Here is a 23,332-nt window from a genome sequence, read left to right as displayed (position 1 = left end):
TCCAGGCTAGAATACTGGAGTGGGCTGCCATTCCCTTCTCCAGGGGATCTTCCCCACCCAGGAATCAAACTTGGGTCTCCCACATTACAGGTGGATTCTTTACTGTCTGAGCCATAGGGAAGCCTAAAGGTGACCTTACCCCAAGTGGGACTTATGAGCTGCAGCTAAATTAGTGCCTAAAGGGAAATTTATAGTTGTGCATGACCACGGTTAAAATGAATAAAAATTTCAAATCAATAACCTAAACTTCTACTATAAGGAGTTGGAAAAAGAAGATAAATCTAAGCTGAAAGCAAGTAGAAAGAAGGAAATAATAAAGAAGATAGTAGGACATAAAAATAAATCTATAATAAATAGAGAGGTTGAATTAATAACAATTAATTTTTAAAAATCTTCCGCAAAATAAAAGACCAAGTACAGATGGCTTCATTGGTGAATTCTACCAAATATTTAAACATGAATTAATTTCAAATCTTCACAAACTCTTCCAAAAAATATGGGAAGAGGGAACACTTCCCAACTCATTATAGAGTATTATCTTGATGCCAAAACTCTAATAAGAACAGAACAGACTCATATCTCTTATAAATATATATGCAAAACTTCTCAACAAAACACTAGCAAACTGAATCAAGCAGTGTCTAAAGGGGATTATCATGTTGAGCTGGGATCTATTCCAGGAATAGAAGGTTGGTTTGATCTGATAATCGATTAATATAATATGCTATTTCAATAGATTAAAGAACAAAAACCACATGACTATACTAACAGATTCAGAAAAGTGTTTGACATATTCCATACCCCTTTCATCAGTAGAACAATAAACACATTAGGAATATTAGGGCCCTTCTTAAATTGATAAAAGGCACCCAAACAATCCCCAGGGCTAACATAATACATAAAGATTGGATGCTTTCTAAGCTCAGGAACAAGACAAGGATGTATGCCCTTTGATTCAACATTGTACTGAAGCTTCTAGCCAGGGCAATTAGCCAAGAAAAAGAAACAACTGACATCAAGTTTGGAAAAGAAGAATTAAAACTACGCCTATTTGTGGATGACACGATCTTGTATATAGAAAGCTCTAAGGAATACACAAAGAAACATTAGAGCTAATGAGTTCAGCAAGGCTACAGGATCCAAGACGAAACACAAAAATATCAATTGAATTTATACGCACTAGCAACGAACAATCCAAAATTAAGAAAGTAATTATATATGCAATAGCATCAAAAAGAATGAAATCCTTGGAAATCAACAAATGTGTAACTTAACTTCTATTCTGAAAACTAAAAAATGTTATTAAAGGAAACTAAAGAAAACAAATAAATGGAAAGATACCCTTAATACATAGATCACAAGACTAAATGCTATTAAGATGGCTGCTGCTGCTGCTGCTAAGTCGCTTCAGTCGTGTCCGACTCTGTGCGACCCCAGAGACGGCAGCCCACCAGGCTCCCCCTTCCCTGGGATTCTCCAGGCAAGAACACTGGAGTGGGTTGCCATTTCCTTCTCCAATGCATGAAAGTAAAAAGTGGATGGCAATACTCCCCAAACTGACCTAAGGATTCATACAATATCCATCAAAATCCCAGTTATTATTGTTGTTGGTTTTTTTTTTTAAGACATTAACAAACTGATATTAGAAATTCACATGGAAGTGCAAGGGACAAAATAGCCGAAACTACCCAGAAAGGAAGAAAAATCTCGGATGAGTCACTCTTGCTGATTTCAAAGCTTACTGTATAGCTACAATAATCAAGACAGTGAGGTACTAGCCTTAAGATAGGCATAGAATTCTGTGGACTAGCATTGAGAGTACAGAACTAAGCCCTTCCATTCGTGACCAACTGAACTTCAATAAAGAAGCCAAGACAACTCAAAGGAACAGTGTATACAACAAATGCTTCTGGGACAACTGAATGTGTTGTTGTTGCTGAGTTGTTATGTTCAACCCTCTGAGATCCCATGGACTGTAGCGCTCCAGACTCCTCTGTCCATCATCTCCCAGAGCCTGCTCAAACTCACATCCATTGAGTTGGTGATGCTATTTCCAGTATTCTTGCGTGGAGAACCCCAGGGATAGTATGAAAAGGAACAACTGAGAATCTACATGAAAATGATGAAAATCGAATCTCTATTCTCATTATAACCAAAAAAAAAAAAAAAGACTCAAAATAAATCATAGACCTAAATGCAGGAGCTAAAACTATGTAACTCCTGGAAGAAAATATAGGGTTACATCTTCATGACCTTGGATTAGGTAAAGTCTTCCTAGATACAACATCAAAACATGTGACAAAAGAAAAAAGATAAATTTAAGTTCATAAAAATTTTAAACTTTTGCTGTTCAAAGACTGTCATCAAGGAGGTGAAAAGATAATCCATTGATTAGGAGAAAACATTTGCAAATCATCTACCTGATAAAGAACTTGCATCCAGAATATCTAAAGAACTCTTACAATTCAACAGTAAAACAACAAACAAGCCAATTAAAAATGGCAAAGAATCTAAAGGACATTCCTCTAAGAAGGAAATGTATATCCTCAATGAGCACACGGAAAGACAGCTAACATCATTAGCCACAGGGAAATGTAAGTAAGAGCCACAGTGAGGCGCTGCTTCCAACTCAGCAGGATGGCTAGAATCACAATAAAAGACAAAGACAAGCCAGGGTGAGGAGGTAAGGAGACTGCTCACACCGCGCTTGCGGGGAGGTCAGAGGGCAGAGCGCCTTTAGAAAACAATTTAGCGGTTACTCAAAATGATGAACGAAAATTAAGCATATGACCACATCCACTCCTAGGTATATTCCTAAAAGAAGTGGCAATGTATATTCACATAAAAACTTGTACATGGATTATTCCTAATAACCAGAAAGTAGTAAAGTCCAAATGTCTGTCAACTGATGAAAGGACATACAAAACATTCCACATGATGCAATATTATCCTGCAATAAAAAAATGAAAAGCTGTTACAAAGTGCAACACAGATGATCCTTGAAAACATTATACTAAGTGAAGAAAGCTAGTCATAAAAACCGCACATTATATGGTATGACTATTTATTGATACATGAAATGTCTGGAGTAGGGAAATGTATAAAGACAGAAAGTTGGTCTGTGGTTGCCGAAGTGTGGGAGGCTGTGACGGTGGTGGGCATAGACTGGTAATGGGTGCAGGGTTTGTTTATGGGCTGATGAAAATGGTTTAAAATTGGTTGTGCTGATGGGTGTACAACTGTCAATACACTAAAAATGACAGAATTGTGCAACTTAAAAATAAGCAAACAAGTATTTCGTTACTCATTGATTGCTATGTGCTTCTCAGTAAAGCTGATACTTTGATGAGGGAACTTCTTAGGGATAAGGTGCCTCATTCTCCTTTGCCAGTTCCCAAATAGATGCTGAAAGATGTTTGGAGAGTAACCCTAGAGGAGTAATGAGAGAAGAGTTCATTGATCCTTAAATATGAATGTATGCGTGTGTGCATGTGTGTGATGTGCTCATTCGATTTTTAAAAATGAATACTGAAAGATAATGATTTAAAAAGGAGTTAGAAGCATTTTTTCCCCTTCCCATTGCTTTTTAAATCAATCTAAAGTTAGCTTAGAAGTTAATTGCATTATTTTAGAACAGTTCATTTCTTTACACTTAATTGCTTTTGAACTCAATATTTTCACCCTCAATAAAGGTGTTTTAAATGAACTCTCTGGTTTTCTTAAGTCCTAAATAGAAAACCTAGAAAACTCCACAAATGAGGAAAAAGGAAGAGGTTAAAAACTAACAATTGTCAGTGATCTAGTCCAGTGACTTCAAAAGTCTTCCTAACCAAAGAAGTCAGAGAAGGCAATGGCACCCCACTCCAGTACTCTTGCCTGGAGAATCCCAGGGATGGGACATCCTTGTGGGCTGCCGTCTATGGGGTCGCACAGAGTTGGACACGACTGAAGTGACTCAGCAGCAACCAAAGAAGTACAAGAGACATCATTCCACAAATATATATATTAAGACCAACAACATAGAAATGATGCACATATAGATCTATTAAACTCCAACATGAGCTGCAGGAAGCTCTTGCCTTAGAACCCAAGAAGGTGATCCTTAAGTTTGATAAGAGCTATAGATTTTCATCTTAAGAACTTTAGAGACTCCAAATATAGAAGCTGTTCTCAGCAGAGTAAGTACAGTTTACTCCATGACCCCATGCTACTTTTTAAGCTTTGTTAGTCTCCCCCACAGAAGAACTACACAAAAAAGATCTTCACGCCCCAGATAACACGATGGTGTGATCACTCACCTAGAGCCAGACATCCTGGAATATGAAGTCAAGTGGGCCGTAGGAAGCATCACTACAAACAAAGCTAGTGGAACTGATGGAATTCCAGTTGAGCTATTTTAAATCCTAAAAGATGATGCTGTGAAAGTGCTGTACTCAATATGCCAGCAAATTTGGAAAATGCAACAGTGACCACAGAACTGAAAAAGGTCAGTTTTCATTCCAATCCCAAAGAAAGGCAATGCTAAAGAATGCTCAGATTACTGCATGATTACACTTATCTCACACGCTAGTACAGTAATGCTCAAAATTCTCCAAGCCAGGCTTTAGCAATACGTGAAACGTGAACTTCCAGATGTTCAAGCTGGTTTTAGAAAAGGTGGAGGAACCAGAGATCAAATTGCCAACATCCGCTGAATCATGGAAAAAGCAAGAGAGTTCCAGAAAAACATCTACTTCTGTTTTATTGACTATGCCAAAGTCTTTGACTGTGTGGCTCACATCAAACTCTGTAAAATTCTGAAAGAGATGGGAATACCAGACCACCTGACTTGCCTCTTCAGAAATCTGTATGCAGGTCAAGAAGCAACAGTTAGAACTGGATATGGAACAACAGACTGGTTCCAAACAGGAAAAGGAGTAGGTCAAGGCTGTATATTGTCACCCTGTTTATTTAACTTCTATGCAGAGTACATCATGAGAAACGCTGGGCTGGAAGAAGCACAAGCTGGAATCAAGATTGCGGGGAGAAATATCAATAACCTCAGATATGCAGATGACACCACCCTTATGGCAGAAAGCAAAGAAGATCTAAAGAGCCTCTTGATGAAAGTGAAAGAGAGTGAAAAAGCTGGCTTAAAGCTCAACATTCAGAAAACTAAGATCATGGCATCCGGTCCCATCACTTCATGGCAAATAGATGGGGAAACAGTGGAAACAGTGACAGACTTTACTTTTGGGGGCTCCAAAATCACTGCAGATGGTGACTGCAGCCATGAAATTAAAAGACACTTGCTCCTTGGAAGAAAAGTTATGGCCAACCTAGAGAGCCTATTAAAAAGCAGAGACATTACTTTGCCAACAAAGGTCCATCTAGTCAAAGCTATGGTTTTTCCCGTGGTCATGTATGGATGTGAGAGCTGGACTATAAAGAAAGCTGAGCACCAAAGAATTGATGCTTTTGAACTGTGGTGTTGGAGAAGACTCTTGAGAGTCCCTTGGTCTGCAAGGAGATCCAGCTAGTCCATCCTAAAGGAGATCAGTCCTGGGTGTTCATTGGAAGGGCTGAAACTGAAACTCCAATACTTTGTCCACTTGATGTGAAGAACTGACTCATTTGAAAAGACCCTGATGCTGGGAAAGACTGAAGGCAGGAGGAGAAGGGGATGACAGAGGATGAGATGGTTGGATGGCATCACTGACTCAATGGACATGAGTCTGAGTAAACTCCAGGCGTTGGTAATGGACAGGGAGGCCTGGCGTGCTACAGTCCATGGGATCGCCAAGAGTCGGACAGAACTGAGTGACTGAACTGAACTGAGCTGAGTCTCTCCCTCCCGGTACCTGCGTAATACATATTCACATCTAACAGAAGCACCACTGTTTCTCCCTTACTACCTACCTTTGTGCCTTTGCTCATACGCTGCCTTCTGCCTAGAGTGCCCTCTCAGCGTTTTATCCTCACTTATCAAAACCACAGACTCTACAAATGAATCTATCCACAAAACAGAGACAGACTCACAGACACAGGGGACAGACTTGTGCTTACCAAGGAGGTTACCACGGGAGAGAGAGGGATGAATTGGCCGTTTGGGTTTAGTAATGCAAGCTATTGCATATCAAAGGGATCAACATCGCGGCCCTACTCTATAGCACAGGAAACCATAATCGATTTCCTGAGATAAATCTAATGGAACAGAATATAAAGAAAACGTGTATATGTGTAAAACTGAATCACCTTGCTCTACAACAGAAATTAACACATCACTGTAAATCAGCCACATACTTCAATCAGAAGTAAAAAAACAAACAAAAAAAAACCATTCCAGGCCCATCTGCGATGCCACTGTGTTTAAGGCCGTGTCTCCTGATTTCTCCAATCGCGGCCACCTTTTCCAACCTGTGAACTGCACGTCGCACTTCCTTAGAACATCTCCAATTTAATTTCATGCCACAAAAAGTACGCACGTAAATTGTCCCTTCACTAGAATTTAACTTAGGCAGGGGTTTGCTTCTGAACAGGCGCTCAGACATTTATGCAATGAGAAAGGATGCCATCGTTTCTCTCTGACTCCATCGAGGTCCCTTCTCTTCAGCCAGCTTTTATCAATTCAGTTCCCCACGTCAAGACAAGCCTTCTGACAGAACTGGGTCTAAATCCTGGCTTAATTCCGATAAAAGAAGTCCCTGCTCTCATTTCTTTCTGTTTTTCTTCTGTGTCTTTTTTCCCCTGCTGTGTCTATGTTCCCTAATTAACCAGCTCTCAAAACCCTGCTATTTCAGTATGCAGCTTTCTCCCGTTCCTCTAACTGAGGAAAACAACAACAACAACAAGAAAAAACCCCATTCGTAAAAGTGATAAAATGGATTCTTATCACTCTCATTATCAGGTACAGAGTCAGAGTCAGTTTGCAAAATGGGGGCTTTTGTAGGGGTGGGATAGAGAGATAAGTAACCAGTTGTCATTTTTATGGTTATTCTGGGACAAAGAGGAAAAAATGGTTTAGTGTAAAATCAAAATGTTTTTGTATGGAATACTTCAACAAGTAAAGCAAGGGAAGAAAAATGTGGAGATGGTCTTATTTTTGGTTAACTCTAAATATAGGAGAACAATAAAGTAGCTAATACTGAGTGTCCCCAATGTGCCTGCATGCGTGTGCACGCCAGGTTGCTTCAGTCGTGTCCAACTCTTCGTAACCTTATGGACGGTCATCCACCAGGCTCCTCTGTCCGTGGGATTCTCCAGGTGAGACTACTGGAAGGGTTGCCATGCCCTTCTGCAGGGGATCGTCCCGACCAAGGGACTGGACTCAGGTCTCCTGCTTGGCAGGCGGCTTCTTCACCGCTGAGCCACCTGGGAGGCCCCGGTGTGTCTAGTATGGTGTCAAATAGCCAACTTTCATGTGTTATCTCTTCTGGCCTTCAAACTGCCCTGTGAAGTAAGTCCTATTCCCCCCATTTTGAAGATGAGGAAACTGAGACACTACGAGGTAAGACACCGTGTTAGAGGCCTCACAGTGAGGGCAGATGTGCAAGCTTCCTCACGCAGTCTCAGCTCTCTAGTCTTCTTTCTTCTGAGGTATAGGGCTGTTTGGCCCTTGGGGCCTCCTCCTGAATGATCTCTGTTGATATCACTGCAATTGGATCTCTTCCCTCCTCCACTTATTCCTACACCACCTTGTGGCTCAGCTGGTAAAGAATCTGCCAGAGACCTAGGTTCAATGCAAGAGACCTAGGTTCAATCGCTGAGATAAGAAGATCCCCTGGAGAAGAGAACGGCTACCCACTACAGTATTCTGGCCTGGAGAATTCCATGGACTGTATAGTCCATGGGGTCGCAAAGAGTCAGACACAACTGAGCAACTTTAGGGGCTTCCCTCATAGCCCAGTTGGTAAAGAATCCGCCTGCAATGCAGGAGATTCTGGTTTGATTCCTGACTCAGGAAGATCCACTGGAGAAGGGATAGGCTACCCACTGCAGTTCTTGGGCTTCCCTTGTGGCTCAGCTGGTAAAGAATCTGCCTGCAATTCAGGAGACCTGGGTTCAATCCCTGGGTTGGGAAGATCCCCTGGAGAAGGGAAAGGCTACCCACTCCCGTATTCTGGCCTGGAGAATTCAATGGACTGTATAGTCCATGGGGCCGCAAAGAGTTGGACGCGAATGAGTGACTTTCACTTTCAGCAATGTGTATCAAGAAACTTCAGAAAGAAGATAATTTTATGTGGCCATTTGCTAATTCTTCATTAAGAAAAAAAAAAAAAAACTTTTGAAGATCAAAAGCAAAATAGGACATGTTAGAGATTCAAAGTCAAAGAGAGAAACCAACCTTGGTTTAATCACTCTTTAATCCTGAATTTTGAAATATTCTCCAATTAAATTGGATTGGCCAGGAAGGAAGGCAAGGGAGAGACCAGCAGAAAGCCAAGGACTGGGACCAGCGACAGTTTTTGCACATTCACTCTCTTCCTCTGGGAGTATCTATTAAGTGCCTACTGGGTGCCAGGCATTCTCTTGGTGTCAGACAGATATAGTCTTTATCCAGTGAGGTTTTTAGGCTGCGGAGAGGGAAGCACAGAAATTATATATTTAATGGTGTGATTTCAATTATGGTAAGTGCTTTGAAACCACTGTAGGGTGATTTGAGATCTTGAAGAGGGGAACCTCACTTGCTCTGAAATGCTAAACACAGTTTCCCTGAGGACAAGACACTTAAATCAAGATTTTATAGTTAAAGAGAGTGAGATTTGAAGCTTGTAACTTAAAATATAAAATGTTTTAAAGACACTAAAAAGTCTAAAAAAGAGAAGTTGAGCCTAAATACTGGCCTGAAATATGTGAATTATTGAAATTTAGAATATCTTTAAAGGCACGATATATAATAATTTGATATTATACATCAAATATATAATACAGCAAAAAATCAGTGCTATCAGGATGTTTCAGAGCTAACACAAACTTGTTTTAAGGACCAAGGTAGAACTCATTAGAATTACTCTGCAGAGTCCCACCAGTATCTAAAAAAATAAAAATAAAAAAGACAGTGTCTTTAAGAATAATCTGAAAAAACCTGTGTATAGACTAGATGCTCAGTAAATGTCTACTCTAAGGATGACTAAAAAATTCCTTCTAGTACAGATTTTACTCCTAATTTACTGTACTATTTTAGTTTAGTTACCAATTTTTTATACCAATGCAATAGTAAATTAGAGCTCAATCAAAATTAAATTAGCTCAATTTCACATAATATTGACTTAATAAAGTTTATATTAAGTAAAGAAAAATTTCAAAAGGAATCTGCATAAAGATGCATTATTAATATAGAAAAAGGTAAAGGCTGAATGGAAAATCATTTCTAGAATTATCGACATTTCAAACTTAAAAAAATTTCTTCGTTTCAGTTACTAACAAAGAAAGACAACTTTAGTCTGCCAATTTTAAGTAGTTCAATGTCAATTATTCAATGTCTGAACCCAGAGATTGAGAAATGATACATCTTCCTGGCCCATTTATACAATGGAACTGAAATAGTGTCACTAGGAAAAGATGTGTTTAAATTATAGATATGCACACACACACACACACACACACACCCCATCCATCCAGTCTGCTCTTTTAGCCACAAGATGATTGAAAAGTTTAAAAAAAAGTTACTGAAGTATAGTTGATTTACAATGTTGTGTTAGTTTCAGGCATATAGCAAAGAGATTCAGTTATATATACGTTATATATTCTTTTTCATATTCATTTCCATGGTTTATTACAAGGTACTGAATCTAGTTCCCTGTACAGTAGGACTTGTTTATTTATTATATATATAGTAGTTTGCATCTGCTAATCCCAAACTCCAAATTTATCCCCTTTTCCCCTTTGGTAACCATAAGTTTATTTAAGACAAACTGACTTTTATTTACAACTGTCATAATCACTGGTTTTCACTTTTGTATCTGATCTCTAGCTTTGGTTTTTAATCCCCAAACAATCTTTGATACCCAAATACACTGTTTCCGCCACCAGGTCACTCACACAGTATAGTATCTGAGCTAGATTGAGTTTTTGGTGCACTTGTTTTCATGAACACACAAAGCAAATCCACATTCAGGTTCTATCAGGGATCGCGTGCTTCACCTCAAATATACACACACCCCCAGATACACACAAAGCAGATACATGGAGCAACCTGCAAATTCCAAACAGGTTTCCACCTATGTTTACACTAAATATGAACCAGAAACTCTCAGACCCCCACTTGATGCTTCTGTAAATGCTTTGCTATTATTACTAAAGTGTTGGTCTGTCAGTCTTGTCTCTTTGTGACCCCCACAGACTGTAGGCTGCCAAACTCCTCTGTTTATGGAATTTTCCAGACAGAATAATGCAGTGGGTTGCCATTTCCTTTTCCAGAGGATCTTCCCTACCGAGCCATCGAACCTAGGTCTCCCGCATTGCAGGCAGATTCTTTACCATCTGAACCACCAAGGAAGCCCAAGGAGTTACTTAAAAGTTCATTTCTGCTACGGAAGTGGCAGAGACACGCCGTGGAACAAGCGCTGTACACAGTGCATTCCAGTTCTGAGAACCCAAGGACCCACAGTTAATTATTCAGCAATCACGAATAAATAAGGACCAGTGGGAAAGCAAAGGCCTTTTGCTCTGTAAGTGCGCAAGGATACATCTGCTCAAAATGTAGGCAAAGTGAAACAGCTATGTTATAAACAGTGGCATTTCTAAACCTCAGACACAAAAATAAAAAACAGGAGACACCTCTGGCAAAGGATTCCATGTAATACTTTCCCTTCCTTGCTCTGTGCCACAAAGTTGTAGCCTCCGGAAGCCTGGGCCATGCAACCGTTTACTTCCAGACTTCTGCAAAGGGGAGGTTCCCAGTGTTCTCTGGCTGGCTGGCTCTCTGTGGTTACTTCTGCCTTCCCTGGCTAAGATGCTGTTCCCTAGGCAGCGAGCACACTGCCCAGTTAGATACAAGTTGTTTTTAATTGATGGACTCGGGACTGTATTTTCATAAAGATCATTATCCTGCTATCAGGTTGTGTTTTTTTTTTTTTTAAATTCCCTCATTCTTACAGGCATAATTACCCAGGAATGCACCTATGCAATCAGCTAGCCCGATCGAAAAGCTATATCCTGTTTCAGGATGCTGTCAGGAGAGAGAGGTAGACTGGAGAAGTTTTGAGGTAGGATGCAAAAAGAAGACACAGGCGGAAAATATGTAACCTGCAAATTCACATATTTCACACCCAAGCAGGATTTTTCCATTTCATTTTCTATTAAAAGCTGAGTAATTGCAATATGAAAGCGTGAACACAGATTGAAAAGTAACAACTAACAGCATATCATTCTGTAAGGAGCTGAAAATGAAAAGTAAATTAACTGAGTGTTGGCAAGTATCAATATCCCGGTAATATAAAACCCATCAGAAGTCATGTGTGTAATACTGCCTCAAACAACTCACTGGAAATGGAAATAAAATGCATTAACTTAACGTTTGAAGATTTTTAAGGTCAGGGAATTGGTATTTGTTCACAGCAAAAAGGCAGTGATGACTCAGCTCCTTCAGATATATGTGAAATTTGTTACACTTATCATCCATGTATCATTATCTTATGGCTCCTGCAGGCATCCCAGCTTTTAATTTCCTGAACACACTTAAAACCTCAACCACAAAGTTAGATGTCATGGTATTTCATTTTAAGGTGAAAAAGATAAATGTTCCGAAGTGAAAGGTACTCTTTGTTTACTGGACCACAGATCTAAGGAAATTTAGGTAGATATGAGAGATGCTGGTTCAGAGTCTTATCGGGGTAAAGGAAATTGGACAGGGCTATGGAGACTGGAAATCAGTAAGATTAAGGGTGACCAAACACATACTTGTATTTACTCACAGGTATATATAGAACTTGACTCACAAATCAATCAGCAAGAAAAGTAAATTATCTTTAAAATGGAAAATTGAGAAGTGAGAAAATGTAAACGAGAAATCAGTAATCATTTTTTACTACTGTGACTTACATGCCAAGAAAGTTTATGATAATATATGAAATATGGGGGTGATTTTAATCCCATGGTATTCAAGAGGATGATCAACACTGAATTGTTAAATTGTAATTAACAACATTGTAATTGTTAAATACATGTTTAAAATATAGTCCTGCCTGGTTAATTTGTTTAGAGACTGAAGAGCAAAACAATAATTATCCCTTCATATATGCAAGAAATTCCTAAACATTTGCTTCTAAGCTGGTTTGAAAACAGTGGGAAAAACAGATAAAATTCCCCAAGGAGACACGGTACCCTGTTACTAACCAACTATTGTATGAAAATGTCTCTAGAAGTTAATTTTAAAAATCCGTGTAATTGCTACCATGTTTCTTTGATCAAATGGATGACAGCTAGCTGCTGGAGCTGGTCATTTTCCCTCTCTCTTAGTCTCATCTGTCAGCATCCACCATACTCTGCTTCCAAGGTGGTACAGAAAGAGGTGAGAGATTCTATGAGAAATGATGGGTCTCCATGGGGAAAATTTTCATCGAGTATATCCCAGCCAGTACTTACACTGATCACCAAGAAAATTTTCTAAGCATCACAGAAAATTCACATCTACCAAAAACACCAAGTGGGCTCCCAGTGAAGAAATACAGACGCTAAAATAGACTACTCAAGTGAAAACTAAGGTCACAAGTGGGATGGTGTGGTTGGACAAGTCTTATTTGCTGACGGCGGGTGGCTTAGAACAGAGGATGAAGATGTAGAAAGCTGCCCAGCTGCTCTGTAATCCAACAATGCGTTAGGGTTCCTGCGACAGCCCCCATTTCCCCACGTCCCTGTCTTTGTTTGGAAGGGGGACCTACAGTGAACCAAATGATAAGAAAGTGGAGGGGGGGATGGGTACTTCCCACCCACATCTGCTCCAAAGTCCACAGAAACTCATTAGGACCAGGCAGGGATAAGAGAGAGCCAGGTTTGGGTCTGGCTTCCGAGGCAGCACTAGAGGAAAGCATCTGCCTGTCAATGCAGGAGCCGTGGAGACGTATATGTGATCCTCGGGTCTGGAAGAGGAAATGGAGGCCCTCTCCAGTGTTCCTGCCTGGAGCATCCCATGGCAGAAGAGCCTGGCGGGCTACGGTCCACGAGGTGGCAAAGAGTCTGACACAACTGAGTGACTGAGCAGCAAGAGCAGCAGGTTTGAGTCATGAGCAAATCAGTTGACCATCTTGAGTCTCAGTTTCCTCAACTTGCAAATGTGACTGAATAATGGAGACCTCAGAAAACTGGTGACGATTAAATGAAACCATGCACATGAAGCCGTTAGAGTGACGGGCACAGAGTGCTTTACTCAGCAAATGAAAAGTGCTTTCATTGTTGCTGTTATCATCTTCAGCACATGGACATGCGTGGCCCCTGGTGAGCTGGCAAGAGGAGGCAGGGGACAGAAGCAGCCCACCCCTCCTGGAGGCTGGCGGGCCTGGCGGTACCCAGGGTCTCAGGCGTGCTGGGCCCCTCACCTAGAGGAGCGGCCGTTCTCGGGAGGACATGCAGACCGCCCACTTGTCCTGGGAGGAGGAGGGATGATGCAGGCTGGGTGAGCTTGGAAGGGAGGATGTGGCTTCATCCCGAATGGGAACAGAATCCTCTGCTTAGTAATTAAAAAAAAAAAAAAAAAAACCTCATTAAGAAACTCTTGGGACAAAATTATGAGGCTTAAACACTGCAGTCACAGAAACCTCATAACTTGCTGGACTAAGAAAACACTGAGGCTTTCTTGACTTTAAAGAACTAAGTAGAAAACTGGAGGGGGCTGAGGCCCGGGACTCAGTCACCAGTTGCTGAGGCCTAATGAGGGAAAAAGCAGACACTTCACCACACAACCAGCTCATTCAGCTTGTAAAAGAGGAGAGAACATGAGCTTTCGGTGAAAAGATGACATTCTGTGTGCACTGAATTTACTGTCTGCCTCACTCTAGCATGCTGGCTGGTCACCCGTTCTGAAAGCTGACGCTTTTCGGCAATGGGGGCAAACGGACCCAGGCAAGAAGCACTGCAGAGATCACCAGACTATCGGCCAGGACTGTGGACTGTCTTGGTGGCAGTCCCGGTCTGGGCTTCATTTGAGTTGACGTAAGAATGACCCTTCCCGAGTTTCAGTTTTCTCATTTGTAAAAACAGGATAATAGTAGCTATTTCAGTGCATTACTGTGAAGTTTAATTTTTTGCAAAGTATAATTTTTGTGATTTGTATAAAGTACACGAAGTAGTGACCTGTGAGTCGTTTCAACTATTATTATGCCATTTGTACATTCAGAGGGGATTTCTCTGAATTTCCAGGGAGCAATTTCCAGAGAAAGCGCTTTCCCTTTACTTTTTCTCACAGCACCCTCTTCTTTCCCAGTAAGTACTAACCGCGTTTATTGAAGCATCTTGCCCACAATTGATACCTGTCTAGGGCTGGAGATCAGGCTTGCTCAATCCATCACTGCTGTGCAGGCTGTGCCCACGGCTGGGTAAGAGTAAGCGCTTGGCAAATACCGTAAGATGAGGGCCCGTCGAGCCCAGTCACTGCCCAGCCCACCCTGGGCGTCAGAGAGGCACGGCCCCCAGGTGTGCCGGGACACCCATCCTTGACACACACACTGCTGATGGTTAAACCCTTGGTGGGAGAAAGCTGGCCTGCTTCTGTCACCTAGACAAGAGCCGATTTCTTTGTCGAGCCCTTCTTGTCTGTCAGACTAGGTGGGTGTGAGACTTCAGAAGAAGGCATGATGTAGGCCTCTGTCTCTCAGGAATTCTGCAGAAGGCAGTTGGAAGGGGACTTATTCACGATCCTGGAGGCACTAGGGTAATGCATTTCACAGGACACGCCTGGTCCTGTTAGAGCTCCAGGCCCCGAGCGCAGACTGCGGGCCAGGCACCCTGTCTGAGGCTGTGCACACTGATCTCATTGCCTTCTTTATGAACAGCTTGCAGGAGGCCTTATATTTACAGATGAGGAATTACAAGCTCAAAATGTGTAAACGCTTTGCTCGTGGACTCTCAGCTGGTGCATATCTGAGCCCACATTTGAGCTCAAGCTTGGCTGACCTGGAACCCTCTGCCCCAAGCATTGCTGCCTGTCCCCACTCCCTGCCTTTTCTGAGGACTGGGGGTGCCATCCAGGGAAGGAGGCAGGGGCCAGAGACCCGCCCCCGGAGTCCAGCCCTGATGCTGGAAACAGAGTAAGATGATGCAGGATAAGCTGCTGCTGCTAAGCCACTTCAGTCGTGTCCGACTCTGTGTGACCCCAGAGACGGCAGCCCACCAGGCTCCCCTGTCCCTGGATTCTCCAGGCAAGAACACTGGAGTGGGTTGCCATATCCTTCTCCAATGCATGACAGTGAAAAGTGAAAGTGATGTCACTCAGTCCTGTCTGACTCTCAGCAACCCCATGGACTGCAGCCTACCAGGCTTCTCCATCCATGGGATCTTCCAGGCCAGAGTACTGGAGTGGGTTGCCGTTGCCTTTTAGGATGAGCAAATATTACTAAAGAGCAGCAAATGCCAAACTTTAAACACTGGAAGGAAATCCTCCTGGAGCAGTGACTGGTCATGAGGTGCAGCACAGCTTGGTTGGGGGTAAGACTGGGATTGGAGGACACCTAGGGAGGGTTACAAACTAAACACCTCTGAAAGAGGTCAATTCTTGTGTCATTTATTTCTTTGTGAGTCTCAGCTGGTGCTGAGATGTAGAAGATATTAAAGTGTAATTGAATATAATTAAGTTTACAAGGTTATTCTGCACTCCTCAAGCACAAATTCATAATAAAAAGGAAGAAAATAATCCTTACCAGCAAACTGGTCTATATTAACATTTGCTTTTATATAATGTATTTTTAAAAATATTTTTCTATCTGTTCAGCAATGTTAACCTGGGAGATACACTCTCAGGGATCTCCCCCTCTGGGTGGGAATACTGAAAACTCAGCACAGCGGATGGACACATTCACAGAACAAAACACATATAAATCCTGAGGTGGACCCTCATATATGACATCCATTTCACTGTAAATGGAAACTCCTCTCCTCTACATAGGTAAATTAGCATTTTATATATAAGTAGCTGGGAAGGTACTTTATTTTTTAAGATTTTTTTTTGGTGTGTGCCATTTCTAAAGCCTTTATTGAATCTGTTACAATATGACTTCTGTTGTTCATATTTGGTGCTCTGGCCTCGAGTCACGGGGGGTCTTAGCTTCCTGGCCGGCATTCTCCCTCATACCCCTGCACTGGGAGGTAAAGTCTTAACCTCTGGACCACCAGCACAGTCCCAGGGAGGGTATTTCAGACTGAGCATTGAGGGCAAGATTAAATAGGTATCTTTCGTTTGTTCTCAGGATGCAGAATATAAGAGTCTAGTACATGTGAAAATAGATATCTTGTAATGGGTCAAAGTCAGGAAGAAAAATATATCATAAAAGCATACATTATGCTTCTTTTTGGTAGGAGATGTTAGTTATTTAAGTGCAAGCTGGTGAACTGTTCAATTTCACAAACATATCATAGACACCTATTAACCTACAAAACTTGGTGTTTGGTGCTGTGAAAATCCAAAGATAAGGCGAGATCTTGAGGGTACAGAAATTATTGGGACAGAATCAGACTCTTTGAGTGGAAAAAAAATTTTTTAATGCAATCTAAATATCTAAAGATTTAAATGGAATTTATCCATTTATGAGCAATGTAAAACTTCTGAAATTCCAATTTTTTGTTGAAACTGAGGCACAGGTTGATTTCATGGGGCTCTGATAGAAAGCAAAAATTTTTAACTGAAATGGCCAAGCGATTAACCTTGAGAATTTAGGTGAACAAACATTATTCTCCTATTGTGGAGACTTTGATGATTTGCAAACTTGGCCAAATTCATTCATATACATTATAGTCCTTTGGAAGGAAAGCAAAAAATCACTATGGAACTGCGTGATCCTGGAAATGCTTTTCCTAAGATGGCATGTGACCAGCAGAGGTGCCACGGGGGTGGATCGGGCAACGCCAGAGAGTTGGAGAGAGCCTCCAATTCTCACTGATGACCTGGAAGCTTACCAAAGTGGAGTTTACCAAAGTTCAAGAACTACTGAGAAAACGTAAGCCATAACACAAGACTTCTGTACATTAATTCTGATTAGTAAGGTCTGAGGTAAATGATTTATCACCTTGTCTCACAGTATTCGCACTGAAAGTAATGAAGTCTTTGCAATATGAACCTTCCTTACAGCAACGGCTAGTAAATCTTTGTTGAAAAGCATGTCAAAGCTGCCAGGATGATTATTTTTATTTTTTGGCTGACACCTGGCAGAGCCAACAATTAAATGAAATGAAAATTTCCATCAACCCTGGATCTACTGAATCTTTTGTTCAAGAGCTCACAAACCTTGTACTCTGTTCTTCTTTTTAATAAGTCAAGTACTAGATATCTACTATCCTTCTATCAAGGAAGAAGCTGCTTTGGGGTTGGAGGGGATTCCAGAAGCTGTTTAATAAAGAAGGAAACAAGCAGATGAGGGTCGGGCTGCACAGTGAGCCAGGAGTACCAAGTGGCAGTTGGCCTGGGCCTCTTAGAAGCACCACATGCTTCATCCGCACTCAAGTCCCTGAGCGTCTGAGCCGGAACATAAAGCCTGGGGGAGGCAGCCTGGGGGGAGCAGGGACTCAGAAGGCAAGCGGCGGGAGTTCAAGTCCTGACTCGTCTCTCACTACCTGCCACCTTGAACAATCGAACTGCCCCAGTGTGCTGTGCAAAAGTGAGACAGAAAGGTATGGGAATCTCACACAAGGGAACACACATCAGCGAGGAGGCCTGGGCCTTGCACGTGGTGTACACTCAGGGAATGTCAGCTCTGCTTATTCTTCCAGGGAGAGAAGCAGGACCAAGTGCGCTGTAAATACCTGGCTGGAACCAGCCCAGGGTCGTCCAAAGCCCCAGATTCACAGAGCGCACGAGCCAGCGGGGTTTCAGGATGAGTTATTCTGGACTAGTGCAGTTTCTTCTATGTGAACTCGCAGAGGCAATCAAGCCTTGGCACTAATGGTGTGAATCTCAACTCTAAGCTGTTTTGCAGAAGGATAAACACAGAAGTGTAGCCTTCTCAGCTACAGAAGTTTATACCATATGTAATAGATGCCATTCGAAGATTCCACACACGAGTGTCCCTCCCTCCAGCCTTACATCCTTCACCAGCACTCTGCCCAGACCATCTCCCTGCACCGCTTCCCCTCTCTCTCCTCCCCCTCTCTCTCCATCTCTGTCTCTCTCCTTCTCTCTCTCTCCCTCCATCTCTCTCTCTCACATACACACACAGACCCCTTGCACTCTATAATCCTTCTTTCAAATATGCTGCCTGGAATGCTTTGCCTGTGTTACATCCGTCTCCCCACCTGTCCCCACTCCCACCTCACAGCCCCCCTCTGCCCTGGGTGTCCCCTGCCCCCACCTCACAGCCCCCCTCTGCCCTGGGTGTCCCCCTGCCCTCACCTCACAGCCCCTCTCTAGCCCATGGTGTTGCTGAGTGGACCCCACGCTCAGGGCTCCTGCTCCCTGGCCCCCTACTGGAGTGCTGCTCCTCCACTGTGCCACTGGGCAGACCCTCCACCATCCAAGCTCCTCCTGGGGCCTTTCCCAGTCACCTTCTCAGATGCAGCCCCTGAGACCCTCCCCTCTATGTGTATCAGAAGGTTCCTTTTCTCCATGTATGTGTCTCCAGCAGTTTCTACCCTCTGATGTGCTCTTGTTTCATTTCCTTTTATCGTCTTCACTCTCACATACATGACATGAGAACAGAAACCTTGTATGGCATATATACTGTGTCTTCTGCTCCTGCGACATAACCTTGCATATAGTCTCACTCCATGAATACTTACTGAACACATACATGAAGGAGTGGATGCATGACGGAGGGGATATGCCAACTCTCACGGTTCTCTGAGGTCTAGCTAAAGCTTCTCCTATTCTATGAAATCTTCCCTAAGGTTTCTTATCTAATCTGAATTCCCAGTGCACCTACTATCATGACTAGGCATCTTCTTGTGAACAAACGTGTTCTATTTCATCTGTAAAAATGTGCATTTTCTCTTCCCACTGGCTTCTAACTACCTTGACAGCAGCAACCTTCACTGTCTCAAATGCAGCTGTAGGTCAGGAGTTATCAGAAGTTCAGGCACACATATTGGAGGAGAAGATGCTTGGGCCACACTAAGGGTCTGTAAAAGTGAAAGTGTTAGTCACTCAGTCATGTCAACTCTTTGCAACCCCATGGACTCCCACCATGGGATTGTAGCTCGCCAGGCTCCTCTGTCTACGGAATTCCCCAGGCAAGAATACTGGAGTGGGTAGCCATTCCTGTCTCCAGGGCATCTTCCCAACCCAGGGATCAAACATAGGTCTCCTGAATTGCAGGCAGGTTCTTTATCTTCTGAGCCACCAAGCCCCTAAGACAAGGACCTATCCACACACTCCTATTTTAGGCACAATTTCAGCATCCCAACAGATTCTGACAACAAGAAATAACAGTAAGCAATAAGAGGTAAAGAAGACAGCTATGGACAAAGAAAGGTGTAAGAGGTCAAAGGCACATGTGTCGGGGGTTGGCATTACATGGTAAGAGTCAGCACTCAACCACAAAGACATCATGGAAGCTGCTTCATGATAGCCATGCGATCATGGGTGGGCTGTGGATCAGGGTCAACTGTAAAAGGCACAGGAAAGTGTTGTGTACTATAGAAAAGCTTACAATCAAAAGAAGTGTTTTGATAAATCCTAGAGAAGGTGTTGAGAAAACGGAACCTCCTTATACTGTTAGTAGGAATGCAAATTGGTGAAGACATTAAGGAGAACAGACATTAAGGAGATTTCCTGTAAAACTGAAAACAAAGCTTCCACATGATCTAGCCATCCCACTCCTGGGCGTATATCCGGAGAAAAGTCTAATTCGAAAGGATACATGCACCCCAATGTTAGCAGTGCTATTTACAATAGTCAAGACATGGAAGCAAACTAAGTGTCCACTGACAAACAATACATTAATAATGAGGACAAATCAGTAGTACATATATACAATGGAAAACCACTCAGCCATAAGGAAAAATGAAATAATGCCACTCAAAGCAATGGATGGTTTAAGTGGATGGTTCTAGAAATTATTATACTAAGTGAAGTAATTCAGACAGAGAAAAGCAAATATCATACGCTATAACTTAGGTATAGAATCTAAGAAAAATGAAACAAAGAAACTTATTTACAAGTCAGAAATGAACTCACAGGCATAGAAAACCAACTTATGGTTACCAAAGGGGAAAGCAGTAGGAGAGAAAACTTAGAAATTCGGAATTAATAGATATACACTACTAGATATAAAATAGATAAACAGCTAAGACTTACCATATAGCCCAGGGAACTATATTTAATATGCTGTAATAACCTATATTGGCAAAAATCTGAAAAATTATATATACATATATATATACATATACATATATATATATATAATTATGAAGCCAGCACAACACTGTAAATCGGTTGTACTTCAGTAAAAAAGATATTATTGGGATAAATAAAAAAGACGTCCTTTGAGGTATAGGTTCCAGTTGTCAAGACTTCTCCCCTTTGGGTGGAACACTGTTTTCCCATGAGGTCAAATAAATAAGGCCCTCTTGCTCTAAGCTTAGCACAGCGTTGGGCACATCACATAATTTTTACTGACGGAACCATTTCCTTGGGGAAGCAGCCTAGAATGTGAAATGTAATCTCTGTAATCACTAATTCTCTTTGCTAAGGGACAATTATTTGATCTGGTATTTGCTGGGAAAGCGTGGAGCTTGTTGACTGGCACTTCTGAACTTTCTACTAACGCGTCTTTCTGGCATGTTGAGACCATGTCCTTGGGCAAGCAATGAACTCCCTGGGCAATTTACAGCAAACAGAGAGGTGAGGAGATGCAGAGGGCTGTCCTCCTCTCCAGACGGGAGGCGCTCTGGAGGGTGTCCTCTTCTCGGGAGCTTCCTCTGCAGCCAGTAGGGGCAGGATGGCGTGGAGGAAAGAGCAGAGGGCTGGGAAGCAAAACCATTTCAAGAGGAACTGACACCTGTCGTTTCCCTTGTGCTGGGAAACTGTGCTGACTGCTTTTTGACCATTAGCTCACTTCATATGGGGGCTTCCCTCAGCTGGTAAAGAATCTGCCTGCAATGCAGGAGGCCTGGGTTCATCCCTGGGTTGGGAAGATCCCCTGGAGAAGGGAAAGGCTACCCACTCCAGTATTCTGGCCTGGAGAATTCCACGGACTATACAGTCCATGGGGTCGCGACGAGTCAGACACGACTGAGGAACTTTCACTTTCACTTCATGTTAAGAACAATTCTAGCAGGTCTTTTCTGTCACTACCACACCACTGCCACCACGACCAACACAACAATCATTACCATCAGGTCACCATCATCACCACACAGAAGAATAAACTGAGCAACAGAGAGCTTAGGCCTGGCTAAGATTAGTAGGCAGAAGGAGCCAGGTCTCAAACTGACTTGGTCCCACCACTTTCTAGTTGGATGTCTTACACATCACATAAACTTTCTGGGCTTCAGGCTTCTTATCTATAAAATGGAATAATCCACAGTCTCTCCCTCACAGATCTTTGTGAACTTCATAATGATGCCTGCAAACCCCTGTGGAAACTTTTACATGACGTACAAAAGCACTATATATCTGATTACACAGATGATTTCTATGTAAACACCTATGCAACAAAACCATGTTTTCCCCAAGCCTGAGAAGCCCATTTAAAAAAGGAAAGTGTACCTCAACTTTACACAAGTTGACGTGATTTTTCCCCCTCATCAGTCTTCAACATGAATTTCAAAATTGTTTTCCAACTATGACCTTCTAAGAAAGCTATTCTGTGGAGACTATTCTCTTAGGAAACTCCAAATAAAATACAAATCTTTCAAATAAATGAGGCCATTTGCATTCCCGTGGGTTACTTATGCATTTTTATTTCCATATTTCAAGCATTTTCCCTATGGCTTTTCTCCCTTTGATCCATATCCGTCTGACATGTTGAACTTAGTTATAAAGTTGTGACTAGCCTGGGATGCCTGGGTCATTTAGTTTTGTATCCTGTTATCAATATTATATAACAAGACCTACTTCAGAATAAAAGCCTACATTTCTTAGAATTACTCCTGTTCTCCAGGCAGATATGCAGCTAAGGAAGAATTGCTTGAGAAATGATCAGAGGGGCTTCCCTATCCAAGGACTTTCCATCCATGAAGGAGTCTCCATAACGCAAATAGTATGGCTTGGCTAAAATCATAGAGACCAGAGTTTAAATCATGGCTCTATCCTTTTCATCAGCAACATGAATGTAACTCACTTAAACTCTGAGTCTCAATTCCTTTAACTATAAAATGAGAATAATGATATCCTGTAAATTATCTGTCACTTGTGGGTGCTCAATAAAATGTTAGCCAGAAAAGAGGATGCATTCATTTACACTGAAAAGATTTGATGGATCACAATCTAAGGCTATCAGTTAAGCTATAGCTTAAAGAGATGGGAATACCAGACCACCTGACCTGCCCCCCTGAGAAGCCTGTATGCAGGTCAAGAAGCAACAGTTGGAACTGGATATGGAAAAACAGACTGGTTCCAAATCAGGAAAGGAGTACATCAAGGCTGTATATTGTCACCCTGCTTATTTAACTTATATGCAGAGTACATCATGAGAAATGCTGGACTGGATGAAGCACAAGCTGGAATCAAGATTGCTGGGAGAAATATCAATAACCTCAGATATTAACTAAAGAGTCTTTTGATGAAAGTGAAAGCGGAGAGTGAAAAAGTTAGCTTAAAACTCAACATTCAGAAAACTAAGATCATGGCATCCAGTCCCATCACTTCATGGCAAATAGATGGGGAAACAATGGAAACAGTGACACACTTTATTTTCTTGGGCTCCAAAATCACTGCATTAGGTGACTGCAGCCATGAAATTAAAAGATACTTGCTCCTTGGAAGAAAAGTTATGACCAAACTTGACTGCATATTAAAAAGTACAGACATTACTTTGCCAACAAAGGTCCATCTAGTCAAGGCTATGGTTTTTCCAGGGGTCATGTATGGATGTGAGAGTTGGACTATAAAGAAAGCTGAGCGCTGAAGAATTGATGCTTTTAAACTGTGGTGTTGGAGAAGACTCTTGAGAGTTCCTTGGACTGCAAGGAGATCCAACCAGTCCATTCTAAAGGAGATCAGCCCTGGGTGTTCATTGGAAGGACTGATGTTGAAGCTGAAACTCCAATACTT

At 42.0% G+C, this 23,332-nt stretch overlaps 1 protein-coding gene across 1 annotated transcript in view; it reads right to left on the bottom strand.

Moving 5' to 3' along the window:
• The window catches only part of FAT3 (FAT atypical cadherin 3), a 644,263-nt gene that overhangs the window by 347,668 nt on the left and 273,263 nt on the right, over window positions 1-23,332 (bottom strand). The window lies entirely within an intron of this gene.

This window comes from Bison bison, unplaced genomic scaffold (genome assembly GCF_000754665.1).
Source record: "Bison bison bison isolate TAMUID 2011002044 unplaced genomic scaffold, Bison_UMD1.0 scf7180017864356, whole genome shotgun sequence".
Classification (NCBI taxonomy): Eukaryota; Metazoa; Chordata; class Mammalia; order Artiodactyla; family Bovidae; genus Bison; species Bison bison.
The sequence above is the reverse complement of the archived record's forward strand: the minus strand, read 5'-3'. Positions and strand labels throughout refer to the sequence as shown.